We start from the raw sequence: 13,543 nt of genomic DNA, 5'->3' as shown, positions 1-13,543 counted from the left end.
CTAAGCGATCTTTAAGTTCCCTCCCAACTCGAGCCATTCTGTGATTTTATGATACTGAAAATCCTTCATTGTCTATAATTTTTTTTTTCTGTCTGAAGCACACTTTGCCAAGAGTACTGCCCATTCTCCACACTGTATGTTGGAAGGACCTATTATACCTTTGTATACTCAGTCAGCACTGAATAATATTTCAAACCCATCGTCTGTTTGAGGGATTAAGTAGCAAGCAAAAATGCCTAATGCAGAGGAATGGAATATTCTAAGATTGAGATGAAATGGGTGTGGTCCTTTCACAGTCAAGGTGTTGCGTGCCCTGTGGCATAAGGCACAGAAGAGAAGTCAGTGTACGCTACTGCAGCTGGGAGGATCATCAGAAAAATGTGGCAACTCAGGAATATTCTGAATATGGGTGAAGGGCCATTTTAAAAGCAATTCACAAGGAAAAGAATATATATTTTTTTCTTTTCATATATATTTTTCAATAGCATTAGACTTACTGAGCCAATTAACCAATCCAACTTCTTGGAGACATTTAAGGTCAGACTGGATGGGGCTCTGATCTAGCTGTAGGTGTTCAAAGTAATGGACAGCTGAAGGACATGAAAACTAAGATCTATAAAAAGCACTGCTGTGTACAGTGTCTGTGTAGCTGCTTCTTTTTTGTCTTCCTTGAAGAGCTTGAATTTCACAATGGAGAAGAAAGAATACCAGTAGAGGCATCTCAGGGCAGAAACAATATGTACAGAGTGTGAGAAGCTAAGGAATGTATAAAGAAGCCCAACCACAAAAAGCAATTTTTATAGCTTCAAAACAAAGCTGCTTATAAAAGCAGCTGCTCAAAATTGTACAGAAGCTAACCTCTATCCTATTATTGAACCTGTACATGACCTCATTCATCTGTGTAACATCCACATACAGAACTATCAGGAGCTGAAGTATCAGCTTAACAATAGGTTTCAGTTTCATACACTGTGTTTTCCCAACAGAGAGAATTTCAAAAGGAAGAGGATGATACTGTTCTGTTTGTACCATACTAGGGAGTACTGGAGAGGAATGAAAAGACAGAGATGGAAGTGGACCAAGTAGTAGTTGGAAAAGATATAGGATTGTGAATAGAGCATGGTAGAAGATGGACCATAGTATAAGGGAAAGTGATAGAAATGCAGATTCTTCCAGGGCATCCCTCTTACAGAATTACACACCAGTGATGTTTAACATCCCATCAAAAGCTGAAATGTTTGGTCAAAGTTAATCAGGTCTCTGTTGGTTGTACAGCCTCCCGGCTGCACTGCATGATGGAGAAAAGCAAGGTTTCACTTATGTCTGTATGTAACATGAAATATTCTAAGTCATTCTAAGCTCAGTGCTCTGAAATAGGTCAGAAGGTTTTCAGGGAAACTATAAAAATGCATGGTCTACTCTGGCTGTGCCCATGACCTATCAAAGAAATTTCCTGCTTTCTAAAATCTTCATGTCTGTCCTTTCCAGCAAGGATGCTAAGATGCAGAAGGAATTTATAAATAGATTTCATTGCTCAAACTCTCTTGTTTTCTAGCCGTAATGCTGAAGGAAACATCTCCAATTCGATCCTGTGTGGTCTGCTTTGTAGAAAAGAGAAGTATGCTATGCATGCTATGCTCTATGAGCTCTTTAGCTTATCTCACCTTGTAGTGGAAATTCTAACTGTGCTCACATGTAGCAAATGCTAACAGCAAATAACTTTGAAGAGAAGTTAAAAAAAAATCAAAAGGGAAAAGAAAGATCCTCACAAACCTATTGCTGACAAAGCCAAGCAGATTTGGTGTGAGGGCATCTGCTATGGAGAATACAAGCTGCTGAGATTAGCACTGAATATTGGGATGGTTTTCTGCTGAACTGACTAGTGTTTAGTATTCTGTTTAAATATGACATATAAAATCCAATATTACAAGAACGTATTTATTAATGATTTTATGTTTGTTTGCTTTTTTCAACAAGAGAGGAGACGAATGCTTCTGTATGCACAAGTTGATGACCAAATACCTCTACACCTCCATGCAAAGAAATATACATATGAGGATGAACTATAATTAAAGTACTTTCCCTCTGTGGGCTCTAGTTCCTCAAAATATTAGCCAGGTATCTGAATTACTGTGATCAGTCTAACATGATTCATAATGGAATTACTGTACAGATTTAAATACCTTGATGATGCCTAATCTTGCTTAGGTCTTGAATTTGTTTTCGAATCATAGAATCACTGACGTTCTAAAAGACCACTACGATCATCTAGTACAACTGTTAATCCATTCTAACCATGCCCATTAGCCAGGTCCCTCAGTGCCACACCTAACCTTTTCTCAAACATCTCCAGGGTGGATGACTCTACCACCTCCTTGGGCAGCTTGTTCCAATGCATTGCCATCCTTTCTGAATATTTCTCCTAATATTCAACTTAAATATGAGCATTAACAATCTCTCTGACACTCTTACTAGAAATTTTTTAGTGGCCACACTCACTTTGATCCAACATTATTTTCTTTTGATCCCCAGGGGGAAGTTATATAATAAAGTGGGTATTTAACATGAGATAGTTGATTGACTTTCCGTCTTCTGGGGGTAAAAAAAGCCACATCTTCCATTATAATCAGGATCATAATGCAACAGGAAAAAGTTGAAAAACAAAAAAGGAAAAAAAAATGAAGAAAAAGGAGGGATCAGTCCCTGAAAAATCTCCTCAAATCACAGCATTTAACCATGCAAGGACATGGTTTAGCAGGCATGGTGGTGATGTGCTGATGGTTGGACCTGATGATCTTAGAGGTCTTTTCCAACCTTGATTCTCTGATTCTATGAGTTGTGCCTACTGCAAAATCATAGTTTCAGACAGAACATCAACATGTGAGTATTTTGCAGACCCAGTAATGGGGAAGAAAGAACTTCTTGGGAAAGAAAGAAGATTATGGGGAGGAATAATCTATTGATTCATGGTGAATTTGCTGACATATTTGACATATCTTTGCTGACATATCTTTCCCCTTTCTCTATGTCTCCTAGATCAGACCAACCTTTTCTGTGTTAACACTGGGAACAGCATGGATATACTTTATATTTGCTGACATTAAAGTAATTTTCTGTCATTGAAATGTGGAAATGAATCAGGAAAGAGCATGGAGGACACATCACTGGAAAATTATCTTGCACCAGAGTCTGAGCAGCAAGAAAAGTTGCCTTGGAGGTGCTCATTAACCAAGCTCATGACAAAGCAAAAATAAAAAGGTAAGTTTTAAAGGCAGCTTTCTAACCAAGGTACTCAAACATCCATTTCCATCTGCCCAGAATGAGCAACTTTGCATGAATTAGGCTCATGTGCACCATATGTCTATTTATTTCCATCTTTATCCTCTTTGCAAAGCTGTTTGAAGACAGTGTGCCAAGATAGTGTTTTAGAAGTTCAGTGAGATCAGTACCTGGAGCAAAAAAGCAACAAACCAAAAAGCAGCCCCAACAATCCTCCTAAAATAAAAATAAAAAGAAAAGAAAACCTCTGCTTAAGCACAAATACAATAGCTGAAGTGAGGCAAGAGGTAATTAACAGCTAATATTAACTTTAACTGAGCTTAAATGACAATTAGAAAAGCACCAATTATCACCAGACACAGGGATGTAAATCAGAGAAAAAATGGCTGGGTAAACCAGGTCACTCAGTTTTAAGTGTCCAAGCCTGAAGGCAAGAACAGCTGTTCCTAAGTTATTCCCAACAATGTTTGTCTACTCTGTTTCTGAGGATTTCTGTCCTTGATAGAGCTGGGCATAAGGACTACAGGCTACTCTGGATATCAAAACAGTTCTTTGGAAGAAGCTTTTAGGCATCTAATTAAAAGATAAAGAGAGTAAAAGCAAGCTCCTTTGTGATTAATTTCTGCATGCTCAAGTCTTGAAGGTATGTCACACCTGGACCTTTCATGAAGTAACAATTTCTGTTAGTAATGAAATTGAAGAATATGCACTGGAAAGTCTTCTGAGCATCTGAGTTTGGGAGCTGGTGGATAAAAGAGAGAAAAGAGGTGATGGCAATGATCTGAAAGTGAAGTGTTGTCAAGGAGCTAAGATCTGGTCACTCACCAGATTAAAGGTGAGTTTTATGCCATAAGGAAGAAGCTACATATCTATTGAAGTAAAGGTCTCCTAGATACTTTGAAAGGAAGCATCCATAGTTAATATCTAGATTCCACATTTTATTGCCTTATTTTCATGAAAACTTCCCTTTGATTGATTTTGGTTGAATTTTTTTCACAATTTGTCTGTATTACCTTTTGAGGTAACTTTCATGGAGCTCCATAGATCTAAACACTACTTCCATCCAATTTTAAAGGCCATGGAGACATCTCAAAGCACAAGGAGAGAAATGTCACCAAAAATACTGGGGCAGTCTCCCCATATTTAATAAGAGAAGAATCATCAACAGGTTGTTTCTGTATTGACCCTGGATGACTGATTCAAGAACAAAAGAATCAAAAACAATGAGAACATCTCACTCACTTTACAAAAGATGGCTTGTCTTCTCTTGGGTTATGCCTAAGCTGATAAATAACAAATGACCAGGGTCTGTTCTTTCTTTGGCTCTGATGCAAAATGGCATGTTCATGTGGCTATGCTCCCCTACAGTCTCTGCAAAATTGGTCTTCATTCATGCAGCATTTGGGAACAGCCACTGGCCTTTGACGTCCTCCAGAATATGTCTTGACTTTTCATAGAAAAGTACTATTGGGATTGACTAAAATCATGCCAGAATGTACTAACCACCATCAGGTGGTGTGGACTATCCACAAGCAGTGGCTATTTGCTTTCTCAGAAAAGAGTTAATGTCTAGATCTACAGTTTTATGCACTAGGGACTGTTCTCTCCTGCTGCTGTGCTCTGAGTCTGCTGAATGAATGCAGTTCCCTGGAGGAGAGTGCGCCAAATGAGAAACACAATACAAATATTCAGAACAGAAACATGCATCACCAGCTCATTTATCTGCCCTAACCTGGTTCACACATGCTGATGCACAAAATACAATATCTACTGAGTTTGTGTTCTTTTAGAGAATGCTTTCTCTGGCTGATTGATCATTCTACAAAGGAAAACAAATAAATCAAACCCTCGTTTTAAATATAAATTTGCCTGGCCTTACCTGACACTGATTTTCTTCCAGTATTTGTCACATCTTGCTTTTCTTAAGTAACTCATTGCAACTTCTTTTTGCCCAGTAACTAATCAAATTGCCTCTTAATCTTGCATTTACTAAGCAAACAGATTCTGAAAACATTTTGCTAGTTTTTCTCTTCCCTTCCCTTCCCTTCCCTTCCCTTCCCTTCCCTTCCCTTCCCTTCCCTTCCCTTCCCTTCCCTTCCCTTCCCTTCCCTTCCCTTCCCTTCCCTTCCCTTCCCTTCCCTTCCCTTCCCTTCCCTTCCCTTCCCTTCCCTTCCCTTCCCTTCTCTCCCCCCCCATCTATCCACTTATTTTTTGCCTCCTATCTTTGTATTTCTTTCAAAACAAAATTTTGCAGTATCAGTCTCACCCATACCCCATGTATAGGCCAAAATAATTAAAATAATCCAGAAATAATCACAGATATATTTTTTGTTGTGCTATTACTCTGGGATAGCAGAGTTGAATCTTTGGTGTTGTACATCCTGAACAAGCTATATTTGGACTAATTAGTCTGCATTTTTTTTTTTTCTGGATATGGAAATTTGCATTCAGATTGGCTACTTTGGCTCATCTTTGAATTGATCAGGTTTCCCAAACAACACAGATCTCACTGTACAACCACTCTACTCCACTGAGAGTCAGTTATAGCCTTTTTATCAGCAGTGATTTTAATCTTGTTCCAAACTCATTGATAACAATGTTGAATAATTCTTGCACAGTTTGCTTCACTGCTGATTTGTCATCGACAAATTCTTTCTGAGATTAGTCATTTTGTCATCTCTTAAGTGATTTGATATTCACATTGTTCATTACAAAATAAATAAATAAATAAATAATAATCTGGAAATGAATCAAACACTTCACGGAAGTCTTACACTGATGCAGTTGCCAGTATCACAGAACTTGTTATCTCATCAGAAACACAATCAGACTGGCCTGACAAGGACCTCTTCCACTAAAACACGTTGACTGACACTAATTGTATTCTTGTCCTCTGATTCATTATTGATTGCAGCTAGTAACACTGTTTTCACTATTTTGTATGGAACTGATGCCCAGTTGACAATTACCATCTCATTTCTCCTGTCCCACATGACACCAGCTCTGGACTGCCTCCTGCCTGAACTGCGGTGCTCTGAAGAGCTTTAGCAGCTATATGAAGTCTTTGGAAAATATAGCAGAATTTTACTGCTGCCTTGGCAGATTATCACTTACAGTGACTGAAGTATCATTTTCTTTGGTTCTAAAACATCGCCACTGTGCCCATTGGAAACACTGAGATGATAACCCCAAAGAACTAGCTTCCAAGAACTGGTGAAGAATAGGAAGGGGAAGACAACAGTTCAGTTTCCATTGCAAACAGACTGAAAATCCAAGAATCTGTCTCAGGGTAAGAAGTACAGGCCATATGGGATGGCTGAAAAGCAAAAGCCTTGGGGAACAGGAGGAGTGCTGAGCTACTACTTAGATATCCCCTCTGACTCTATGAAAGTGATGTCTAGTCTAGAAGCCTCCGGAGAGACATTATAGTAGTCTTCCTCTCCCTAAAGGGGCCTACAGGAAAGATGGGAAAGAACTCTATAGGGGGTGTAGTGAGGACAAAGAGTAATGGCTTTAAATTAAAAGAGAGGAGATTTATATTAGATATAAGGAAGACATTCTTCACAATGAGGGTGATGAGGCACTAGCATAGGCTGTCCAGAGAAACTGTGGATGCCCCATCCCCACAGGTGTTCAAGGACACGCTGGCTTGGGGCTATAGGCAACATGGTCTAGTGGAAGGTGACCCTGCCCATGACATGAGGGTTGGAACCAGCTGATCTTCAAAGTCCCTTCCTATTCAAACCATTTTATGATCCTACTCAGTTCTACTGCTGGGAGTTGGTAGGTCAGGTTGATGGCTGAACTTGACAGTCTTGAAGGTCACTTTTAACCTAAACGATTCTATGATTCTACAGAAGGTCATATAGTAGGCAGCTGCTTTTGAACCGGCCAATGCAAGCAGATAAAGAAATGTAAGCATCTGGTGGAAGTAGGTACTTCTGCATCAAGTAAAAGACAGAAAAGTGCTTATCTTTTCTTCTGCAGACAAAAAATAATCTTTTCACACAGGGTCTCCTGTACCTACTGAATATAGGCAGAAACCTGAAGTCCTTTGTATGAGAGCCTGACAGGGAAGTAGGAAAAAAAGGGAAGGCTTACAGATAACCTGCTGGCTGACTACTGGAATGACTCAGCACAGGTCATACTGTGAAAAGGATAAGTGGTCAATAAAGTAAATAAAGTAAAGAGATAGAGCCTCTGTTACTGATGGTGATTTTATTAGGGCAGTCTTAGAATATCTTGATCAGCTGCAGATACCAGATGTCTAAAGTACTGATGAACCCAGACTTCCTATGCAAAACTCGTTTTTCACCATCTATTAATTCATCAGTAGAACAACAGCTGTTCAGGTCTAACAGACCAAAGAGTGACCAATGCTCACTCCAACCAGGAATTGCACAAAGTGCCCTAAACTGCCTCAGGCAAATGTGGTTTAATACCAGCTGATCATGAAAGGATATGTGAGAACAAAGATCAGAGGCTGAAATATGCTACAGGGGGTTGTTAACAGCACAGTTGGCCTGTGAATAGAAATGGACCGTCCCAGGACATGCTCATTGAATACTTTTCTACCTAATGCAGCTGGAGGGATGTTTTCCTTGGGGCTATTTGAGATGAGGTTTGATGTCAGCAGTGGCATAACCCTGCAACCATCAGTCATGTTGCTAGAGGAAGCAGTGCAACAAGAGAAGTGAAAAAATTCAGTTGAAAAAATAAACAGTTGCAAACAGTAGGACTGCAACGTCAGACTTGCTGGAGATTTATTTCATCTTAGTTTATTTTGATTCCTATATTTAACCACCAGCCTGGAATACATTTCAATGCACCATTAATGGCTGGCTGCCTTTGCAGCATGGTTTCCTGACAAAATGAAACACATGAAATACGCAGAGGGCCCAGTTTGTCTTACCCTTGCACCTCAGATGATCTCAGCTCCATCTGCAAAGGGGTTTGAGGCCTTTCAAGTCTGTGCTACTTTGTGAAATAGCTATCTGAGGAGAGGTGAGCGCTTGTTTGCACTGACAGAGCAACCAGTTGTGGGATGTGGCTGAAGATGGCTGAAGGATCTTGCAAGATAGAAAAGGCCAGTTAGAAATGGATAAGGGAAAAGATTGTACTGCACTGGACTGGAGATTTATGAGATAGTATTGGAGGACTCCCCATCCTTGCAGGAGTTCAAGGCCAGGCTTGATGGGGCCCTGGACAGCCTGATGTAGTGGCTCGCAACCTTGCCCACAGCTGGGGGTTGGAGCTCAATGATCTCCATGGTCCTTTCCAACCTAAGCTGTTCTATGATTCTATGATTTAGTCTGAGCTCTTCAACCAAAGCTATAGCTGTGACTGTAAGGTCTAGCGATCAGTGAACCCTCTGGAGGACCTGCAGGACACAGTTACTTCATTAATGAATTGACTTACCCACCTTATCAGTGGATCATGGTCCCCTAATCTTCCACATTATTAACACATATTTACTCCCAGCAAAGGATGTGATGGTTCCTACACACTTTTCCAATCACAACACATTGCTGATGATTTCCAGGCAGCTGAAATTTTTCTTTTAGTTTTGTAATGTTTTGCCTTTTCCCAGCAGTGTATTTGGGGCAAACTGGGAATTACTTGCTGTTGTAAATGGTCTACAGATGGAGTGAGGATCAGCAGTCTCCCTCCCTCCCTCTCTTTTGCTGTGTGTCATGGTGAGGGCACATGTGCACAAATCCATACATGGATTGCTGATGCACGTGCAGAACTCTCAGGCACTGATGTAAACCCTACTGTATGCACACATCATTTACTGTACAGCAACACAGTGCTCGCAACGCAAATGCAGATGGCTGAATCATACCCATAGAAACATGTAAGCAAGCCCACCTGCTGCCTACTGCACTCGTGGATGCAGGAGGCTTAGCAGATACAGCTCTCCATGTGACTGCTCCTCACCATACACAACACACATGGACTACAGTCTGTACACACACACTTGCAGGTTCGTACCTCCCCCTCACAGGCTGGAACAGCTTGTCCCAGCTCACTGCATTCAGACACATATCACAGACACTCAGTGCTTTCTGTTATATACACAGATATCCCCATTTCCTCAAAACAGCCCCATCTCGCCTTAAAGCCAGATTCAGTGGACATGTGCATACACTGATGCTGCCCTCTGTACATTCTCGTTTTCTCTGTCCAAGTGGATGCACACAATTTTATGGTGTGCACTCACCTGTGGCTACATTTGTGCATCTCCTTCAATACATAGAGGCAATCACTGCTTTACACTCATGTGGGTCAGGCTTCCCTCAAAATGGTTTGTTTAATCACAAAATTTGTTTTGCTTCTCTTTTTGTCTGAAAAAAATAAAAGCAAATAGTAGTTGAATTAATTTAATAGCAATTACATTAATTCGCACCTCAGGTCTCATCTGTCAACCCAAACAAAGTGACACTGAACTGTCACTCCCCATGTCTCCATTCTGTGGCCCCTTCCTACCCAACAAAATAATATTCTGCACTCCTCTTTAGATCTTCATCACTCCCTTTGTTCCCCTCTATGTTTCTCACATGGTTTGTCTTTCCTCTTTTCCATTTTATGTACAGACATAGGCTGTTTATTATCTGACCTACTGCATTGTGTCTTGACTCCCACTATCCCTAACGTATATTAATACCAAGGATGCTGGGAGGTGAGGAAAGCTCAGGCAACCCTGTTCTTTCCATAGCATTTCCATCAAATTTTCCAAATTCAGAGTCTTGAGACTTGGCTTGCCAAGCAGACAAGGAGAGAGGAGGAGAGTCTTCATTGGGTAAAGTACTGTGTGAGGATCCAGGAGAGTCCTATTGTTGTGTTCTTGAGCTATGACCAAGGCATGGTGGGGTGTACTGCACTCTCACCTCTTGTTATGCATTGTAAATGCATTCATAAGGATGTTCAGAAGGAGAGAACTCCTTGAAGGGCATTTGGCTGAGTACCTTTTCCAATGCAAAAAGAGATTATTAAAAAAAAAACAAAGCAAAACAGAGGCAGTGAGAGGAACCCTGTCTGGTCAGTCACACCAATCAGTGAGGACGTGAGAAAGAAGGAATGTTCGCTCCAATAGGATTATCAGATTGAGGACTTCTAAACTAGGAGACAATGACCAGATACAAACTTTCTAGTCTCAGGACTTGGTGGGCTATCAGATTGCAAGTGCCACTTTCAGGAAGATTAAACTGGACTTTGCAGCTGATTTGATTGTAAACTGGGATGGAGGGATGGATGCAGGACACTGCATAGACCTGCAAATCCATTCTTTTCCTACTCTGCTTATTTCCTGAACCACAGTTGCCCCCAAGCAGCTGTTGCCCGGGGAATTGCTAATGAGCATAGACCAGGAGCAAGGTGACATTTTATCAGTGTAGATGATTGCAGGAGAGAGGATGGAGAGCATGTTTTAGGGGATCTGCATGTATGTTTTGTGGTTGTGCTCTGCATATCAGTGTGTAAGAAAGGAATGAGCCTTTCATTGGATGGCCAGTTGGTTGCTCAGAGAGGTGGTGGACTCTCCATCTCTGGAGACGTTCAAGGTCAGGCTGGATAGGGCTCTGAGCACCCTCATCTAGCTGTAGGCATCCCTATTCATTGCAGGGGAGATGAACCAGATGATCTTTAAAGGCCCCTTCCAACTCAAATGATTCCACGATTCTATCATGCTATGGTTCTAATATAGGCAGAAAGCATGTGTATCATGACACTAAGAGTTATAAGCTTATTTCAAGCTTCCATATCACAGAGTCATAGAATCCTTACATTTGGAAGGGAAATCTAAGTGCCGTCTAGTTCAAGTTTCCTGCAATGAACAGGGAAACCACAGCTAGATCAGGTTGCCCAGGTCCTTGTCCAGCCTCGCCTTGAAAGTCTCCAGGGACATCTTGAGGAAAGGGGTTGTTAGGACAAGCTATTTAGATGACCACAAGCCAAGTGACAGTGGTGTGCAGGGTGGTGGAGGCTTGGAATGGAGAGTGTTGGAGGATGTCATCAAAGCAGCAGCCAGAGGACATGGCTGGTACTGGGGCCCCTTAAGAAGCCCCTTTCCTTCCATGTGCCTGACAGCACATTCCAATGCTCAACAAACAAGGGTAATCCAGCAGTTTGGGGATGGTGGGAAAAGAAGGGAAGAAATGGTAACACCTCACCTAGTCAGCTCCAGTAGGAAAAAAAACGTGCAATGGAGGAAAAAAATATGCATCACACTACAAGAACAGAAGAGCTAAGCAAGTAGGCAGCCTAAGGCCAAAATGTGCAATCAGATGGGAGGAAAATGTAGCAGAGAGCAGGAGAGATGAGGAGTGAAGGATCAGAGTCATTTTTGGAGAGATATGGAAAAGCAAGAGAAGGATTGTATAGAAACCTTATCTCGTTCCTGCCTGTTCTCCCACTGCCGTCAGGATTATGCAAATGAATCATTCAAGTAGATTTTCCTGGTAATTAAAAACTCTGCTCTTTTTAATTAAACTTTCCCTCCAGACTGCTTTTTGTTTTTCGTTCCCCCTCGAGAGACCAATCTTTACAAGTCTTTTTTTTTTTTCCCCCTCCCACCTCCCCCTTCTCTTCTTTCTCTTTTACTTCAAAATTGATGAGGCCGAACACAAACTGACTTGAACACGGAGTTAAATGAGAACTTGCTGGAGAATGAAAGAGGGGAAAACTTTGAATCCAGTTCCTATGGCAGGAAGTCAGAATGACTTAAGAACATGGGGTGGAGCAAACTGGTTTAAGGGCTTATGCAATGGAGTATAAAGTAAACATGGGAAGAAAAACAGAGAAAGGTTGGGTGGAGTGAAAAGCAAAAACAATGAGTTGGAGTGCTTCTACCTCATGAGTTACAGATAGCAGGGTTTTTGCTAAGAGACCTAAACTGTAACATCTATAATGAACTCAAGATCCATAGGACTTGAGGGTAAATACTCTTCCTAAGCAAGAATGAGCCTTATTCCACTATGACTCAACCTGGAGTATATTCAACGTTGAGTATACAACTCAGTTTACACTCCGCACAAATTATTGAAGCACAGATGACCTCCATGACTCTGCACTCTGCATCCCTGGCAGGTAACACACAGAGCAGACTGGGATCCTGGATTGGTGTTGACTCAGGGCAAGATCCCGAACAGGGCAAGACCTTCTCACAAGAGTACCCAGATCTGCTCCCCTCTGGAATTTACAGCTTCTCACCACTGCAGATGGAAGATCTATTTGTGACTAAGCACAGCTGAGTACACCCCTAGGAAAATGCAGTGCTCTTCCTGTCACAGGAAGATATTTTTAGCTTAAACATGCTATCTTCTTAACACAAAAACTCCCGTTCTTAAGTGCCACAAATTCTTCAAAGTGGGCTTTTTTGTTCTGTATTTTTTATTTTCTTCTTTTTCCCCCAGCATTTTGTTTTCCTTTTTTCTTTCCTCCCCCCCATCCCTCCATCCCTCCTTTTTTCTTTTTGTTTTTTTTCTTTTTTTCTTTTTCTCTCTTTTTCTTTCCTTTTCTGTCTTTTTTCTCTTTTCCTTTTCCTTCTTCTTCTCTTTTCCTTTTTCCTTTTTCTTTTTCTTCACTTTCTTCTTCTTCTTTTTCTTTTTCCTTTTCAGATGGTTTGCATCAGAATGTGTGAATATAGTCACAGACACATGTTGTGAAGTGGCAGACAGAATAATAAGTCCAGAAGAGATTAATTGCTAGAGTACTGATGATGTTGCATTTGGCAGGCATTAGGCACAGTAATTGGATACATGTGGAACATATTACATGTAGGCAAACAGAAGCAGTGCTCCATGAATAAAATATCTTTGAGGATCACTATTAAACTGTTCGGATTTCATAGCACAGATACGCTATGGGAGTCATCATCAACCAGTTTCTAAAATTTTGCAGATGCCAAATGTGAGAAGCCGAAAGGAAGAGGTAGAATGTTAGAGAGAGATTATCTACTTTTCATTATGGTACAGAAATTCTTCAACAAACTTCAGGGAGGAGAGAAATTCAGCTCTAGTTTAAGACAAATTATTAAATGAACACCCAAATGTCAGGTATTGAAGCATTTCTTCACAATGTTGAAAAGGACAGAATGTTTCAGTACTTCATCTGAAGCTACCTGTTTGAAATAGATCCCTTTCTTTTATCTGAAGCATACGCTGTGAGAGTTGAAAAAGAAGAAAAAAAAAACAACCCAAAACAATGTGTTCCTATGTCACTGAAAAAAAACTTTTTCTGTGAGACAAACTTTTGCTGTTCTAAT

At 40.7% G+C, this 13,543-nt stretch overlaps 1 long non-coding RNA gene across 1 annotated transcript in view; it reads right to left on the bottom strand.

Moving 5' to 3' along the window:
- The window catches only part of LOC121109807, a 34,272-nt gene that overhangs the window by 14,970 nt on the left and 5,759 nt on the right, over window positions 1-13,543 (bottom strand). The window contains exon 3 of the long non-coding RNA XR_005857571.2: window positions 9,503-9,626. This is a non-coding gene — a long non-coding RNA (uncharacterized LOC121109807). The remainder of the gene's footprint in view (window positions 1-9,502; window positions 9,627-13,543) is intronic.

This window comes from Gallus gallus, chromosome 2 (genome assembly GCF_016699485.2).
Source record: "Gallus gallus isolate bGalGal1 chromosome 2, bGalGal1.mat.broiler.GRCg7b, whole genome shotgun sequence".
NCBI classification, from domain to species: domain Eukaryota; kingdom Metazoa; phylum Chordata; class Aves; order Galliformes; family Phasianidae; genus Gallus; species Gallus gallus.
The sequence above is the reverse complement of the archived record's forward strand: the minus strand, read 5'-3'. Positions and strand labels throughout refer to the sequence as shown.